We start from the raw sequence: 17,003 nt of genomic DNA on the forward strand, positions 1-17,003 counted from the left end.
CTTGCTCCGACATTTTTAAATTGGAATGTTCAGGACACTCGGACAAACCGGGCCCTATTATGCACTTCTTAACTTGCCGTCTTAAGTCTTAATTAAGACGCACCGCCAGGTTAAGACCTACCGCCACCCTTATTATGCGCTTCATACGCGCTACTGCTATTATGCCGGTGTCGATAGGCGCCCACACATAAGACGTAATACTCCCGTGCATATATTACTCATTGTGGGAGTGTTCATATGTTAATGAAGTGCACTAGGCGCCCCTGCTATTATGCGATCTGACTTTGCTCCTATCGCTAAGAAGTGGTTTGAAAAGTTCTTAAGTTTAGACTTCATGCACGTTTTGAAACACGAGCGCGCCTCCGCGGTTTGCGCATGCATGTGGGCACACATGAACACGCACGTGGCTCCACGGCAAGACGTCAATTACGGTCACAGTATAAATGCTTTATTTCAGAAGGGAGAGGCAGAGAAGCGCGCTGACCTCCTTCTTAGGACTTCCATAATAGCATAGCGCTAATGACTTAACGCAGCCGGTTCTTAAAGGGAATGGCACCTGGCACGCTGATTGGGTTGATTGAGAAGACGCCCAAAACACACCCATGACTAATTTCTTTGCTTAGCGCCGGGTTTTAGGCACCCACTACCGCACGCATAATAGCAAAGTGGCCTTGACCACGCCTCCACGTCTTAAGTTTAGATCTACCGCCTCATCTTATTGCTTAAGACTTATGAAGTGCATAATAGGGCCCACCGTCTTTTCAGTCAGAGCACCCAGTGTGTCACAGGGCTCTGAATTTTCGAACGGGGGCACTCTGAGCGCTCTGAATTTCCGATCAACCAGAGTGCACCCTGGGGGGCGCTCCGGCGCTCAGAGCACGATTGCACCCCATGTATCCTTGCTCATACGTGCATGCACACATGCAGGCACGCACACACACACGCACGCCCATGGATGCGTGCATCCTCATTATACACACACACACACACACACACACACGTTTCACACATTCCCCAGTCCTCCGGGTCCAGGAAGCTAATCAAATGCAGACTCCCATTGCATTACCACTCAATTGGCAGCGTTTTATACATGAAAGGGGGCGATAAACACAGACCACATATGGCTCCATTGAGCTCTACGATGACTGGGAACGATAAAGAATAAAAGGTCAGCGATTGGCGCTGTGCTTATTTTGTAGACTCACCCCTCTGCACCATTAGATAATGAGACCACGTGACCAGGGAAGAAAGAGAGTCGAGAGGAGAACGCGATTGGGGGAAATGGGAAGCATAGGCCAACAGTGATGGTGCACGCTACTCTTCTCTGTCATCAACAACTGGATTTAGCCCTAAAAGTGTTCACAGGAGTAATCATAATAATAGTGTATACAATTCAGGGGTTACAGCAGAAACATGCAGGGGTGTATCGGTTTCATGGTACCTAAGAGTCACGTAAAGATAAAGTGATCCTGCCTTCCTTCTCCAGAGCTGTGACCTTCCTAGAGGACATGGGAGTGTGTGTGTGTGTGTGTGTGTGTGTGTGTGTGTGTGTGTGTGTGTGTGTGTGTGTGTGAGTGAGTGTGTGCGTGTGTGTGAGTGTGTGTGTGTGTGTGTGTGTGTGTGTGTGTGTGTGAGTGAGTGTGTGTGTGTGTGTGTGTGTGTGTGTGCCTATTCCTGTGTGTGTGTGTGTGTGTGTGTGTGTGCCTATTCCTGTGTGTGTGTGTGTGTGTGTGTGTGTGTGTGTGTGCGCGTGTGTGTGTGTGTGTATGTATGTGTATGTGTGTGTGTGTGTGTATGTGTGTGTGTGTGTGTGTGTGTGTGTGTGTGTGTGTGTAAATGCATGTGTGTACTGCACAGATCAGCCTTCTAGGCTGAGCAGCAGGGCAGGTGCACATTGTCTACTGAGCTGTGAAATTCAAGGAGTGCTTCCCCTCTCGTCTCCCCTGCCATCCTAAAATATCGAGTATGCCTTGATTAACAGTTTGAGTGAACAGATTGTGCAGAGGATAGATGACATAATGAATGGATAAGTCAACAAAGAGGAGACAGGTAGGGCAGTCATACTTTATGATCAAGACTGATACAGTATATCACTTTGGTTGTAAATCCTATTATTACAACTATTAGGGGGGAGTTCACACAAGGTCAACCTTGAAGTTTGGCCTCAGTCTTGGGGTGAGTGCACTTCCCCAAGGCTTACTCTGTTCCCCCCCCCCCCCCCACCTCAACAGAATCCTCATCCCACACACACACTTCTCTCTCTTTCCCTGTAGCTTTTCTATTCAATACCCATTTCTTTCCCGCTGCACGCCCATCTCGCCCGCCCCCCCCCGGCCCCGCTCTCTCTCTCTCTCTCTCTCTCTCTCTCTCTCTCTCTCTCTCTCTCTCTCTCTCTCTCTCTCTCTCTCTCTCTCTCTCTCTCTCTCTCTCTCTCTCTCTCTCTCTCTCTCTCTCTCTCTCTCTCTCACACACACACACACACACACACACACACACACACACACACACACACACACACACACACAGGGAAGCATGATTCAGGGGCATGGTATAGATTTCATGAGGTGGACTATGCAGTATGGTATTCCATTTTGTTGACCTCATTCACACATTCCACCTCTCCCACCACTGCAGCTCAGGCTCACATCTACAGTTGTGTTATGGAAAACAGGACCACTTGCTGATGTATTATTTCAATAACACACACAAATACCACAGAAAATTGCTTTTGTCCCCTACGCATACAGGAAGCCCCCTTGCTGTATTCCTGTGGTACGTGATCGGCTTTATAGGTAATACTCAATTTGTGTCCCCTATATGATACACACTTCACACTTTCTGACACACCTGAATGTGGACACTTTTCCTATTCTACTGCTACTACAAATCATACTTCCTATTGGCTTTATACTATTTTTTATTTCTATAAATTGCAAGAAAATGTATGTTTTGACAAAGGGTACTACTTAATGGATAGTATTTTTAAGTAATCATACTGTATACTACTAGTAATCATACTGTACCTACATACATCTACAGTATAAGCATTGATGAGAATCACTACAACATTTTATACAAATAAAATGCACATTTCATGTGTCAAATTGCATTATACCCACCAACATTTGCCTGTTTAAAGTATTATTTACAAATTCATTTTCTGATCTTTGCCTAAGCATCTGTACCGCATATCCTGGCCAGAAGTGCAGGCAACACAGACATTTTTCTTGTCTTGTCTTTTGTGTCTTAATTACGTTTTAATTAACACTAGAACAGCCATGCCTTTTTTACCTACTACAAGAGCTGCCATGGGGGTCAAATGACCATAGTCTTTCCAATGGAAAGCTGCTAGTTACAAAAATGCTATTTAAAATGTAAGGATACTGGGAGGTAGAATGTATATCTCGGGACCTGAAATTTGATCGAGTGCAAAGATATAAAATAAAATACTCACCCATGGCTGTTCTAGTCTTAAAAGTTTGTAGCTACAATACATATTGACACATGATGAAAGCAGAGAGTGCAGTCCTGTGCAAATGGGCGTCATATGATTCATATCGTTTAAACATACATATTTGAAATATATGTGTCAGGTTGGGGATCGCTCTACTGTTGAGCGACCCTTTGGCGCCCCCTTTGACGTGTATTGTTTCTCTGTCTGTCCTAATGTCTGTGATTGTTAACAGCTGTGAGTGATTGTCTTGGTCTATTTATATCCCCCTGTGTTTTCCCTCTGTGTCGGTTGTTCACTTTACGTTGCGTTGTGTGTGGTGCGTGTCCTCGTAGTCTTATCGCAGTCTTATCGCTCCTCGTCTGCCTAGGAGATAAGTACCGTAGGACTATTGTAAGTAGTTTGCATTGCCATATTATATTGACAGCGTTTTGGGAGACAAAAGCCAACTCCCCTTTTGTTTTGTTGTTTTTGATTTGTATTATTATTTACGCATTCATCGGAGACTTGCTTTCTCCTCTTTTGTTTCATCGCTTACTGTGCGGTTTATTATTCATGTTGCTCAAATAAAGAGTACCTTTATTTTGAATCTTATCCCTGCATCGATCTATTCTGTTCTGCTCTGCACCTGGGTCCAAATACATTGACTAACCGTAACAATATGTATACTGGGAGGTAGAATGCACATATCTCGGAAAGGTCATGAAAGGAGGGTCCTGAAATTTGGGTTGTCTTAAAGTTTGTCGCTACAATACATATTGACACATGATGAAAGCAGAGAGTGCAGTCCCGTGCAAATGGGCGTCCTATGATTCATATAGTTTTACCATACATATTTGAAATATATTGTGTAAAGTTTCCATCTAGCCATTTTTCATATTATTTCACAACTTTGTCGTTATATTGCTGTAACTGGTAACTGCTCTAGCACTAGCATCCTTAGCTAATCCTTAGCTCAGGGCTTTAACTTAAAGGGATGGTTAATGTTCATGTTTAGGTGAAAAATGATCTTACCTTGAGTTGGCCAGTAGAGAAATACACTTCCGTATGGCCTTTTCTACTTTCCTCCCTGCAGCAGCATAGTCTTACAATTCACAGGGTCCTCTCCAATAGACTAGCTTCCAACAGACCCTACGTTAGCATTTCAATGACATGCCAAACTCTCCTCAGAGAGACTTCAAACAAAGTTAGTTAAAAGCTACATTTAATAGGATGTGCATTCTATTAAAACATCAAACAATTACATGTTCTAGAATCAGACTTTTAAATGATATAATATATAGCCATTGATTCTTGAATAATACAGTATACCATATAATAGTCTCATGAGCTTAGTTCAACTGTCTTGCCCCATTGAACCAATCATACAGTGTTTTAAACTAGTTTTAATCTTGTTTAATTGTAAACAAACACTGTATAGCTTCAAAACATGGATGGTCAGTCCTTGCATCCATAGCTCTGTCTTTGAAGTGGCTGGGTACCACAGTCCCATTCACCTGTGTCCATGTACACACACCTACAATACTTGGTACATCTGAAGACAACCTTATCGTAAACCAAAATACGTTGTATCACCTCAAAGTTTGTATCACCTCAAAGTTTGAAAACATATATCTTGGAAACATGTTTATAACTGATTCCAATACCAGGATTGCATTTTCTTTATAAATATTTTTTTTTTATAAATAGAGAGTGTTCACTTTTTCCCAGCCCCAACTTTATACTGAAACAAGTGGCAACATTTGGCTGAAAAAAAACCGAATGAATTTGCCAGAATTTGGATTGCAGCTCATTACACTTACACTACACTATTACACCAGTTGTCCATGGGTGAGATGTGACAATATAATACAATAAGTCTGCCATTGTGAAACCCATGTCCCCCTCCTTCCCTGACCTTTCCTAGAAAGAGTTTTGAGACGTAGTATTATACATACAATACATAATCTAAATGTCATATGTATCAGTATATATCATTAATCATAAAAATAAACTATATCAAATACAAATAGACACATTCATAAAAACACATCTATGTTGCAGAATAGCAGGCTTTAGGCACAATCGTTTACATACTTTACATTTGTTTTACATAATTATTATTAAACATCCATTTTATTATTATCAAGACCATTACAATGACCATTTGGTCTAGACAATTGAATATGCCATATGTCATTGTATAACCCAGGGTGAAGTAGAGCAAAAGCTTCAGTTTCAATGGATCCATTATTACAAAAAACCCACAGACGTTTATCTAAAGGAGTGTTTTATCTACCTGTTTCAATAGCAAGAGGGGCAACTTCCTATCTAATTTTAGCAGAGTGCTTTGATATGGTGGGATAAAACATTAGGTACCTATGATTCCATCTCAAAAGTGCTTTTAAAAAGGTAAAACGGTATGTAATTTGCTACTTTCAGGTTTGTTTAGTTTGTAAAAGTGTATACCACTTTTCTTCTTCACTCTCTGAAAGCAAATTCAAAGGCCTTTCGGTCATTTCTTGTGAACACCCTGTCTGTATCAGTGAGTTGTATATTCTTTCTTTGCAGTTACATAGTCACTAGACCATAGACAAAGACACATTTACAAAGGCACATTTAGACACATTTGGACACATTTACAAAGGTGTTAATTTGGCATGATGCCTCTGTTGATGCCATAGGATTTTCCACGCCATGTGACCTTGAATTGCAGCATTTGCCCTGTTTTCCCCACTTCAAGATCAGATCTGCAGACACGATTAAAGACATCATGAACACATGAATCATGTCTGAACCATTATACTGCTGCAGCATAAGTGATGATAGGTAACACTGCACCAAGGTCATGCTTCATATGATTAGCTATGTACTGAACAGACACATTGTAATCCAAACATTAGGCCTATCATTATTATTATTATTATTATTATTATTATTAGGCCTTTTATTATAATTATTTCAACCATTGTTTTGTCTACATTAATATTCAGTTTCCATTGTTCACACTATTTAAATACGATATTACCATTTTCTTAGCAACATTTCTCAGACATGACTAGAACCTACCATGAATGTTGTATTCAGTATTACTTCCATATACTGTACAACACATGACTTCTATAGATTTGTTTTTAAATCATGTCCATGTGGTTACAGCCTACAATCAATCATCCAATCTCAATCAAATCTCTGCAATGATAATTTATTTACCAAATCGTTCTTCTTCGGCGTATGGGTAGTTGTTTTTCCTCTCCACTCCACCAGGCTCGGGGCCGAGGGGCTACCCTTTTACCACCCCGAGACCTGGTTGAGGGGCTCACCCGGGCTATATTTCTGGACACCCCTCCAGAAATGGGGTCTCTAAAGCTAGACAAGCGAATAGAGAGCACTCAACATCCGTGCATGTTGATGTGGCGTGGCAAACACCTTCTCGTGCCCCCCCGTAAGTAGCTAATGACTGCCAAAAGCAAGAAGCGAAACAAAGTTTGCCAACCAGGGCCCCTCACCCGGGCTGATGTTCGGCAGCAGCCGGGGGAGAGGTCTGCTGACCTCGAACCCAGAATACTGCAGCTGAACACCGAAGGACTAACCAAATCGTTGATAAGACAACAATCAGATCATGTTTTTTTCATGTTTTTTTCCTAACCTTTTTAACACATTTAATCAAATATAAATGCTTTTCTTGCTAACCTTTAGAGATAAAAAAAATAAAAAAAAATAAATAAAAAAAACAGTCAGGAGATGAATATGTGACTTTTTACAGTGCTAATCAGAGATTAGAGAATACCACCCATATGGTTGACATAGATAATAGAGTAAGAGTTCTGCAGAATCCTTCTCTTCTCACCACACACACACACACACACACACACACACACACACACACACACACACACACACACACACACACACACACACACACACACACACACACACACACACACACACACACACACACACACACACACACACACACATGCACCCTAATAACCTGGTACCAGGCGGGGCACCTGTGGTGAAGCTGTGGTGAAGCTTTTGAAGCTGAAATCCAGAGGGGAGGAATGATGTCCCACTGGGCCCACCGTATCCCTCATCATCATCTCTGTCTTTATTTATTCTCTCGTTTGGCACTGATGCATTGATCCCAGCTGTTGCCCATGCATGCCGTTTAGTCCAATAAAAATCTTCCGCTTAATTAAGGATGAAAAAAGGCATTGATCTAGAACCAAGCAGCTGGCGGAACCGGAGGGTCCTGTCAGCCATGCGCAGCGTTTGCTTTATCTTCTCCACGTGGAAATGTGCTTCCGTACGTGTGTAGACACGCAAAGTCACAACGCGTCCCGGTGGTTGTGTGTGTATAATGGGGTCGTACACCGATATATTAGTTCTAAGAAAGACACTTTTCAAACAGTCATACGCATATTGTTCCCAGGCCTTAGGGTAACAGGAGATGCTTTGTACTGTAGATAGATACTGTATAATGTATAGAGGGATAGATGAACAGATGAACAGACAGACAGACAGACAGACAGACAGACAGACAGACAGACAGATAGACACAGTACAGAGATAGATACAATGCGGTACGAGGTGAGTTGGCAAGGGTGATTGACTGAATAAAAATGAATAAGGATAATGCCATCCCAGAGGTCAGGATTAAGAAGACAGGAGAATCGGATTACACTCCATACTCCCAACTAATACCTCAGATAAGGCACCAGTCGAAATGGTATTCAGTTCAGTTATTTTGGGCATGTCTGCAAACTAATGCAATTCACATCAGCACAAAGTAGTCCAGACGTGCAACTCACTAAAGAGGAGAATTTAAAAGTTTGGGTTAACTCTGGGCCGCACAAATATGACCATACTTTTAACATCATCATCATATAAACATCATGTACAAATATTATGTGATTGATGGACAATAAACTACAGTATATGTTAAAAATAAATACTACACCACAAAATGTAATGATTTATCTCTGCTTATTTCGGCCTGTGACCTTCGGAAGTATAAGAAGGCCATAAGAAGGAACCTTGTGCAGTAAATCTCCACAGCTCCTCAACACTGACATTAAGATATTATCCCTACCTTAACCGACCAATGGGAACACTCTTGTTTACCTCTCGCCAAGATAACCGATCTGGATGGAAGTCCCATTGGGCTGACGTGCTGTCTGTCAAGTGATGAATGGTGTAAACTAAGCTGGGCTTGTCTGCAGGGGGGCGGGACAGGTACTATCCAGCCGAATTACTCCAGGCCCTCTTTCACTCACACAAGCCCCAACCCACAGTCTTTCAGAGGCACTTAGTTTATTAGGAAAGTTGTGTTACCTTGGGAAATCACGATCAAAGCTGAAACAGCAATTAAGCAATACTGAGCCATAATGAGATTTGATTTGGCTCACACTCTGATCCATTGGAACCAGCTGCGGAATGAGCCCTGGCATCAAATGCATACTGATTTGAATATTAGAGACATGACAGTGGCTACGCTAATAAATACAGACGCAGGTATAGACAAAATGCTGCCAAGTTTACACAACGACAGCTTTGTAGTGGTAATGCTCTTCCACTATGAAACATCGTCTAGCTAGGTAAGAGGTTGGTGAATAAATCATGAGAGGAAGTGGAGGGACTTCCTATATACTTCCTGGACAAGCTTGGTCCAGATGGGGATGGAGAGAGAGAGAGAGAGAGAGAGAGAGAGAGAGAGAGAGAGAGAGGAGGAGGAGGAGGAGGAGGAGGAGGAGGAGACAGCTCTTAGGAGGAGACCGCTCTTAAGGTCAGCAGAGCCCAGCATGCTGTGACAAATAGACAGTGAGGCGACAGTTGAAAAATGTATGGTCCAGCGCGGCCTGGATTAGGGGCCTTGAGGTAAACACATAGGCGATCCAGCTGGGAAAAGCGCCTGGTAAGCCCAGAGAAAAACCCTTCATAAGCCTGTGTGCCAGTGGGATAAACAGGTACAAGCCATTCACAGACACGCTCAGAGCACTGCATCACTATGGTGTCGGAAATAAACCAGCCCACTAGGCTCTGATCATGGAGCCAAGGCCTCTCGCTCTCTGAGCCAGCAAGAGATGTATGGAGGTGTGTGTGTGTGTGTGTGTGTGTGTGTGTGTGTGTGTGTGTGTGTGTGTGTGTAGGTGGGGATGGGGGCTTGAATAACATGGAAACGTCCCTAATCTCCCACTCGGAATTCCTGGATGGTCCTTGGGGACACAAACATGGTATGTATTTTTAGTAGGGGAGAGGGGGGTTGGGGGGGGTTGGGGTGGTTGGGGAGGGAGAGGACGTGATTGCCATTCTGTTATTTCCACTGTCAACGCCATTACATTGTTTTGAGTAGAGAGGGAGACCCACTACTCTTAAATAGATGGTTATTTATAGGGTTAACTTAAGTTTGTTAGTATCTCCATTAGCTTTTGCTACTGCAGCAGCTACTCAAGGGGCTTACCTTAAATAAACAATCTCAATCTCAATGACTCCTCCTGGGATCCACACATACTACAGTGGGGGAAATAAGTACTGAACACATCAACATGTTGTCCAGTAAATGTATTTCCATTGGGCCTATTCAAGTGAAATTTGCACCAGACTTTGGTATTAACTCAAACAATCCAGACAAAAAATCTAAACATTAAAGTCTGTATGTAAATAAAGTTATGTGTAATAAAGTGGAATGAAACAGGAAAAAAGTATTGAACACACAAACTGAAATGAATTCAATACTTAGTGGAGACGTCTTTGTTTGTAATGACAGCTTCAAGGCGCTAAGTAACTAATCGCCCGCAGTATTCAGGTGTGATTTTGGACCATATTCCTCTACACAGATTGTCTTTAAATCTTGAAGATTGCAGGGGGCCCTCTTGTGAATCTGGATCTTCAGATGCTTCCACAAATGTTCAATCGGGTTTAAGTCAGGTGATTGACTGGGCCATTGCAACAAGTTGATTTTCTTTCTCTGAAAAAAAAGATCTGCCACCGTATCATGTGTTTTTTGCTACTACAGTGGGGGAAATAAGTATTGAACACATCAACATTTTGTCCAGTAAATGTATTTCCAATGAGCCTATTCAAGTGATATACAGTGAGGGGAAACATGTACTGTATAGGCCTATAGGCAGTTTTCACTTTCGGTAATGAAAGTTGTGGGTCAACAATGTGCAGTAAGGTGGGATGCATTGTGGGCGTTCTGCTGGCAGAGATGTTGATGCATTTAACTGAATTCAAACAGGCCTACAGGTTGTAGCCTATAAGGTGAACAGCTACAGAACATTACATTCAATTTCATTCTTGACATTTAGAAAAATGCAAAGCGATATCCAAAGCGACTTACAACAAGTACATCTGTTTAAATTCAGTGAATAATCTGTCATCATAAGCACAAATCTATGCAAGAACATATGGTGAGTTGGCTGAATAATATTCATAATGCCTTTAACAGGGCAATCTAGGATTCAAACAACAACAATATATTATTTATATTTCAGTAAAACTTTTTAGTGTTGGTGGTTCTGATGGGGTAAGCCAGATGAACTAACACATTTATACGTTATATTATTCAAGAATGAGTGGCCATGTATCAATAAAAGTCAAACAATCATTGTACCAATCCCAGATTGCAATTAAATAATTATATTCAGGAGCTCAGTTAATTTAATGCCGCTTGGGCTTTATGATTTCTACCACTGTCACCATTGCAAACCACAGGGTTATCTGAATGACCACACAAGTCATGTCTTATCAACAAGAAGCTAGTTTCACAATTAGTAAACTGCAAAGGAACACAGGAAAGGTTTACTTTCCCATCTCTCTCTCTCTCTCTCTCTCTCTCTCTCTCTCTCTCTCTCTCTCTCTCTCTCTCTCTCTCTCTCTCTCTCTCTTATTATTATTATGGTCTTCCTCTCATAAAACCACGCCACTGTATAACAATATATACAGTATGTATTGGACAACTTGCTGTGTTTACAATGTATTTTAGTACAGATCCCTTTCAGCCACCTTGTTTTTTGTTATCTCATTCATTTCAGAAAACGACTTCACTTTCGTCCAATCATGAACTCTCGGTAGATAGGTGTCCAACTCACATTCCCTCTGACAGCTTCATGTGGTCCAAATTACCCAATATAACTGGGACACCTTTAATTGGACAGCTTCTCTTTGTTCTGCAATCTGGGTTGGCGTACCTGTCACAATTCTCACAATGAGGAAAAAAGAACAAAACATAGTAGGGTTGATATTTAGGAGGCATCTTATTAGATAGGATGAACAATGACATGCCTTGACACTGTACTGTCTTCTCCATATTAGGGCTCAGGGTATGACACCACCAGGGGAGGTCAGTGGAGGTAGAAATCGAGGACATTATAATGCATGGAATGAAATGAGGAATGGTATCACTGATGGTAAGGCTTTTTTTTCAATGATGAAGGTAACGTTTTGAATCCATGTCTATATATAACTGTGGATGTGAAAATAACGCCACTGACCTCCCTTGGGGGTTTTTTGAGAAGAAAGACAGCAACAGTCACTGCTGTTTGGAGGGTAAAACAGAACAGCAGAGCAGTGCTGTTCATAGTTACCCAAACTGACTCAAGAATAAACTAGAATAAACATGCAGACTTAGATCCTGTCTTAACACATATATGTTTGTTAAACAATACATCATCTAATGTTAACCATTTGTTTGTAAATGTGTGACCAAAATGTTATGTTGTTCAGTTAACAATGTGTGTTTCTTGGCTGCACTTTTCAGAATGCGTAATGTTAATATAAAGCGCTTTTCCCCCTTTTTTGGGGGTAAATTCAGGACCAAAGTTGAATGCAAAAAGTAATGCAAGTGCAAATAAGATTCTTGGCCTTTCCATTTCCAAACAATAATCTAAAACTGATGGCTGAATATCGCAGAGTGACTCCCCTTGTTTCATATACGGCTCCTCTTCATCATGTTGTAAACTGCATTATGTTTTGATTAATTTCAAATTGCTTGCCTTGCTTCAGTAGACTGTGAAATGCACTTTCCTATTTGTAGTTTTTCAATTTCTATCATTGTAACCAGGATGGGGAAAAGCAAGGCTGTAGAAATTAACATATGGAAGTCATTGGTTGTACTGTATATTGTAATTAAGAAACTGAAGTATTAATACAGGCAGTATCTTCACCAGCTATAATTTATCAAACATGTTTCTTAATTACATTGTTCACACAGATGTCCACAAAATAGTTCTGGCAACAGTCACTCCTTCATTGTGACAAGCGTGTATCATCAGATAGATATGATCTATGATAGATATGTAAATAATGAGACTTTTGAATAATGTTGCTGTTTGTTTGGTTCCAGAAGGATGTACCGTCATATGGAGAATAATGCATCGCTAGCTTTCTCCTTTTCTCCTGTTTTTTTTTCTTCCCCACATTGATAGCAAGATCACTAGGCAGATCAACACAACTATACCAATACTTGGTCTAAAGGTAGGTCCTTGGGTCTTCCATGTGGGATACCAGAGTTATGCACCATACTTTGTCAATTGATGGTGGCTAAAGATGCTAGGAGGACCAATAGAGGGACTGTTTTAGCATCAAGCAGCTCGCCGTCAACACATCATCAACACTTGATCTACAACCCACTAGCTGTTGTTCACTTTCCGTTACAACCTGCTAATCCCATGAATGCAGGAGACACTAGGTGACAAAAGGAAACACTTGATCTACAACCCACTAGCTGTTGTTCACTATACGTTACAACCTGCTAATCCCATGAATGCAGGAGACACTAGGTGACAAAAGGAAACACTTGATCTACAACCCACTAGCTGTTGTTCACCATACGTTACAACCTGCTAATCCCATGAATGCAGGAGACACTAGGTGACAAAAGGAAACACTTGATCTACAACCCACTAGCTGTTGTTCACTATACATTACAACCTGCTAATCCCATGAATGCAGGAGACACTAGGTGACAAAAGGAAAGTGGATTCCTAATCCCTGAGGCCTTCTCACGAAAGGATCCAAAGCATTTTCATTAAAGCTGATAGCAATTGTTAAAAGGAATAACATCCATCAATAAGGGAAACCATATGTTTATTTGCACTTTGAGAATGTTAACATCGGTGGGACTACTGTAGCTAGTCATTCAGTCCTGTATTCGAAGCCCTCGCCTCATACTGTTCGTACTGTCCAAAGTAAGGCCAGCAAATCCAAGTAGAACACTGTAAAAAGCCATGTGTGAGTTTGGGGCTGGACCTTCCCTTGGAGGCTGAGCATGAACAATGGCCAGGATCTTCCTGGTATCTAACTGAGTCACACCCAGTCAGGGTCATGCAGAGGAATGTGGCCATGTTCCCGTGCTGGGCAGTCTTTTATTAGATCAGCCTTCTATTGTACCCCCCTAGTGAAATGTCAGTCGCGTCATCAGCTATGTTAACCTTCAACCCCGAGCCCCCAACCAGATCCCCCTAGCCCACCAGACCCACCCAACCGCACAGCCCGCAACCCTCAGCTGCTCCTAGCTACCATTTCCTCCCCCCCCCCCCCCGTGAGGACGAGAACCAGTCCAGCCAGCCCAGCCCAGCCATCCACCCCACATGCTCCCATTCCTACCTTTATCTCTGGGCTTAAGAGCTCTGCGTCCCCCCGACCCCTCCTCACACTCCTGCAATCACGACCTGGCATTGAAAGGGGAATGACTGTGGGGAGACAGGGTTTTGGGGGATATATTTAGGATTTATTTCTGATGGTAGGGATAGAGAATAGCTAAGAATAACCGTTGCCTAAGTGCAACAAAAGAGTGTTACCTGCCCATAAACACTCAGCAACAGTTATTTCTGTAAGCTTTGAGTGGTGGCTCCCTCACAGACAACGGAGATACACATAGGGTCTCCTTACTGAAAAGAAGGATGTATATGAACTATATAGGACATATATACAAACTATATAGGACTATATGAACATGATCGTTCTACAAATACAATACTGTAGGTACCATTTCAAAGAGAACAACCATCCTAGGTTTAGGTATAAGAATGGTGGACTGCAGCCTTAAGGCTGTTTGATGGTTTTTAAATATGTGTTGATCGGCATATCATAACTCAACAAAAAACAAAGTGTCACTCGCCTTGTCATAGACAATGTATGACGGCCTCAGCAACAAAACAAAGTTCAGGAGGTGTACGATACACTGCAAAAAGTAAAATCTAAGTAAGATGATTAAATCATGATTGGTTTTTGTCTTACAAGATACTTCTTCTTACCATGCAGTTTTTATCTGAGAACATTTAACTTGTTTCAAGTGTTTTAGCCCTTAATTATCTTAATAAGATATTATAACGTGTTATTGAGATTGTATTACTGGTTCAGAGAAACTTAATGCTTGAAATTAGAATTTCCATAATTATAAAGCTGTTTGATCAACACTGACGAGTACAAAACTGCTTTGTCGAAGTCAGAATTTCTTATTTCAACATCTTCCTTCCACCATCCTTTTCATCTCTTCACATATTAAAAACAGATAATGACAGATGCACGGCAATCATGTAGACAAAATACAGTACAGAAAAAAAAGGTTGTTTATTTATTGCATCCCCATGATGGTATTTGACTTTCTACATAAGTTTGGCTCTTGTGGTTAATTGTGTAAAGAGATCAAATCAAGCAGCTTTTCAGCATCCTCTAACTCAGCGGCCTGTGCAAGGTGTGGGACCTCAACACGATAAGCCATGATGTTTCTATCAAAGTGTATAGTTTGAAATGGTTGATATTCCAAACAATAAAGCCTAGAACCGCCTAGAAATAGGTTTTTGACCAGTCAAAATGAATTCAGTACATGGACTTCAGAGTTATGTATTTATTACCATTTATCACAAGCCTTTTGACTGATACAGCATGGTTTACTTCATTGAAGTCCCTCAATGTTCCATGTAAATATTGTAGATCTTTAACCTGTCAATATGGGTCTTTCGGTTCGATACGTGTGTGTACCGAACGAATGCAGTGTTGTTTGAACCACTGCACGTGCTGAACTTTATGTTTATGTTGAAGTAATCTCAGCCACTAGGCATGTAGACACACACGCCAAAGAGAGATTGCCGGTAGTTAGCGTGGTTAGCAGAGCAGAGTGAAGGCAGAGGAATCAGTTGAAGTTCCTCCAGTATCCTTGATGTCTCCTTTATGTTTGCTTGACATATATCGCATGGCGTGCTATTACACCTTTCACCTTACATATCCTAAGTGCATTGTGACATTACTCTCTGCTGCAGACAGGCGCCATCCACAACTTCGGACGCCATCCACGATCCATGACTTCATATAAAAAGGCAATCGTTGAAAGGAAAAAGTTCATTATTGTTGCATGATTATTTTTTTTTGGGTCCCTATAACAGAACTGTGTGTATTGTGTTATTATAAGAAGGTTTAAAGCACTGTTATGTTTGTACCAATGGCCTTTGTTGTTGTTGCTGTTGTTGTTTTTGCATTCTTTGTTCTGCCCATATGCAGCCTCTGGATATACTGAGTCCTCAATAAAGAAGTGAAAAGAAATAACATTCATTCTTTCTTTAAGCAAGCCAATCTAGTTTCTAGTAGTAGTACAAGAACATTCATCTTAGTCAGGATTACTTATTTTAAGCACAACATGCTATTTTTCTATGTAGATTCCAGGGTTTATAACCATATAAAGACGATTGCAATGGCATCGGATGCTAAATTAAAGCACATTTTGTTAAATATTGAGAAAATAATTCTTAAATATTGTATTTGTATCAAGCAAATATACTTGTTTTTAGTGTTGCTGTACTACTTTTAAGATATCTGTGTCTTCTTTGAGAGTAGATATTTCTACTTGTTTTTAAAAATCTTGGCAAGTGAAATTGTCCTGTTCCGTTGGAAAATTGCTTATTTTAAGTAATATTTCCCCCATTTTATAGCTTTTCCCCCTTGTTTGTAAGAGCTGACTTTTTGCAGAATGCCCCTTGGCAAAACACAAAAATGTCGACTTCACGTAATTTCTGTCGGACAACATTTGTCGGCAGTGTCGATCAACAAAGCATACATTAACCTTTACAAGTTATTAGTATGCTCAATGTCATGTTCACATTGGTCATACAGTTACAGTAGACACAAACGCCACTGCACATTCAATAGATTAGAACTCCATATTTGCTGGTACTAGAAAGAGTCATATTTTCAGATGCTATCTTTTTGAAGTGTTCTACAGGCAATACATTTGAGAGACCATTAACATCAATAACAGCTCAGAGTAGAGTTTGTACTGCAATGACACAACTAAGGTAAAAGACAAATAAACTCAATAGATTCAAACAACTGACAATAGGAACACTTTGTTTTAGGATGTCTGATTTCTAACATCTCTATCTGACTGACACACATGCATTACACACATGTGTCTCTCATGTGACATTTCCTAATATGAACTAATGTGCAGATCCAAAATGGAGGAATAATTTACTGAAGCGATCCTTGCAATAGCACAGTCTATTGGTTGACTTTGGGGTTACCTTGACTTTGAGGACTGCAAATTGCTGTTCTAAAAGTGGCGTGATAGTCA

This window comes from Nansenia antarctica (genome assembly GCF_963989245.1).
Source record: "Nansenia antarctica genome assembly, chromosome: 4".
In the NCBI taxonomy this organism is placed as follows: Eukaryota; Metazoa; Chordata; class Actinopteri; order Argentiniformes; family Microstomatidae; genus Nansenia; species Nansenia antarctica.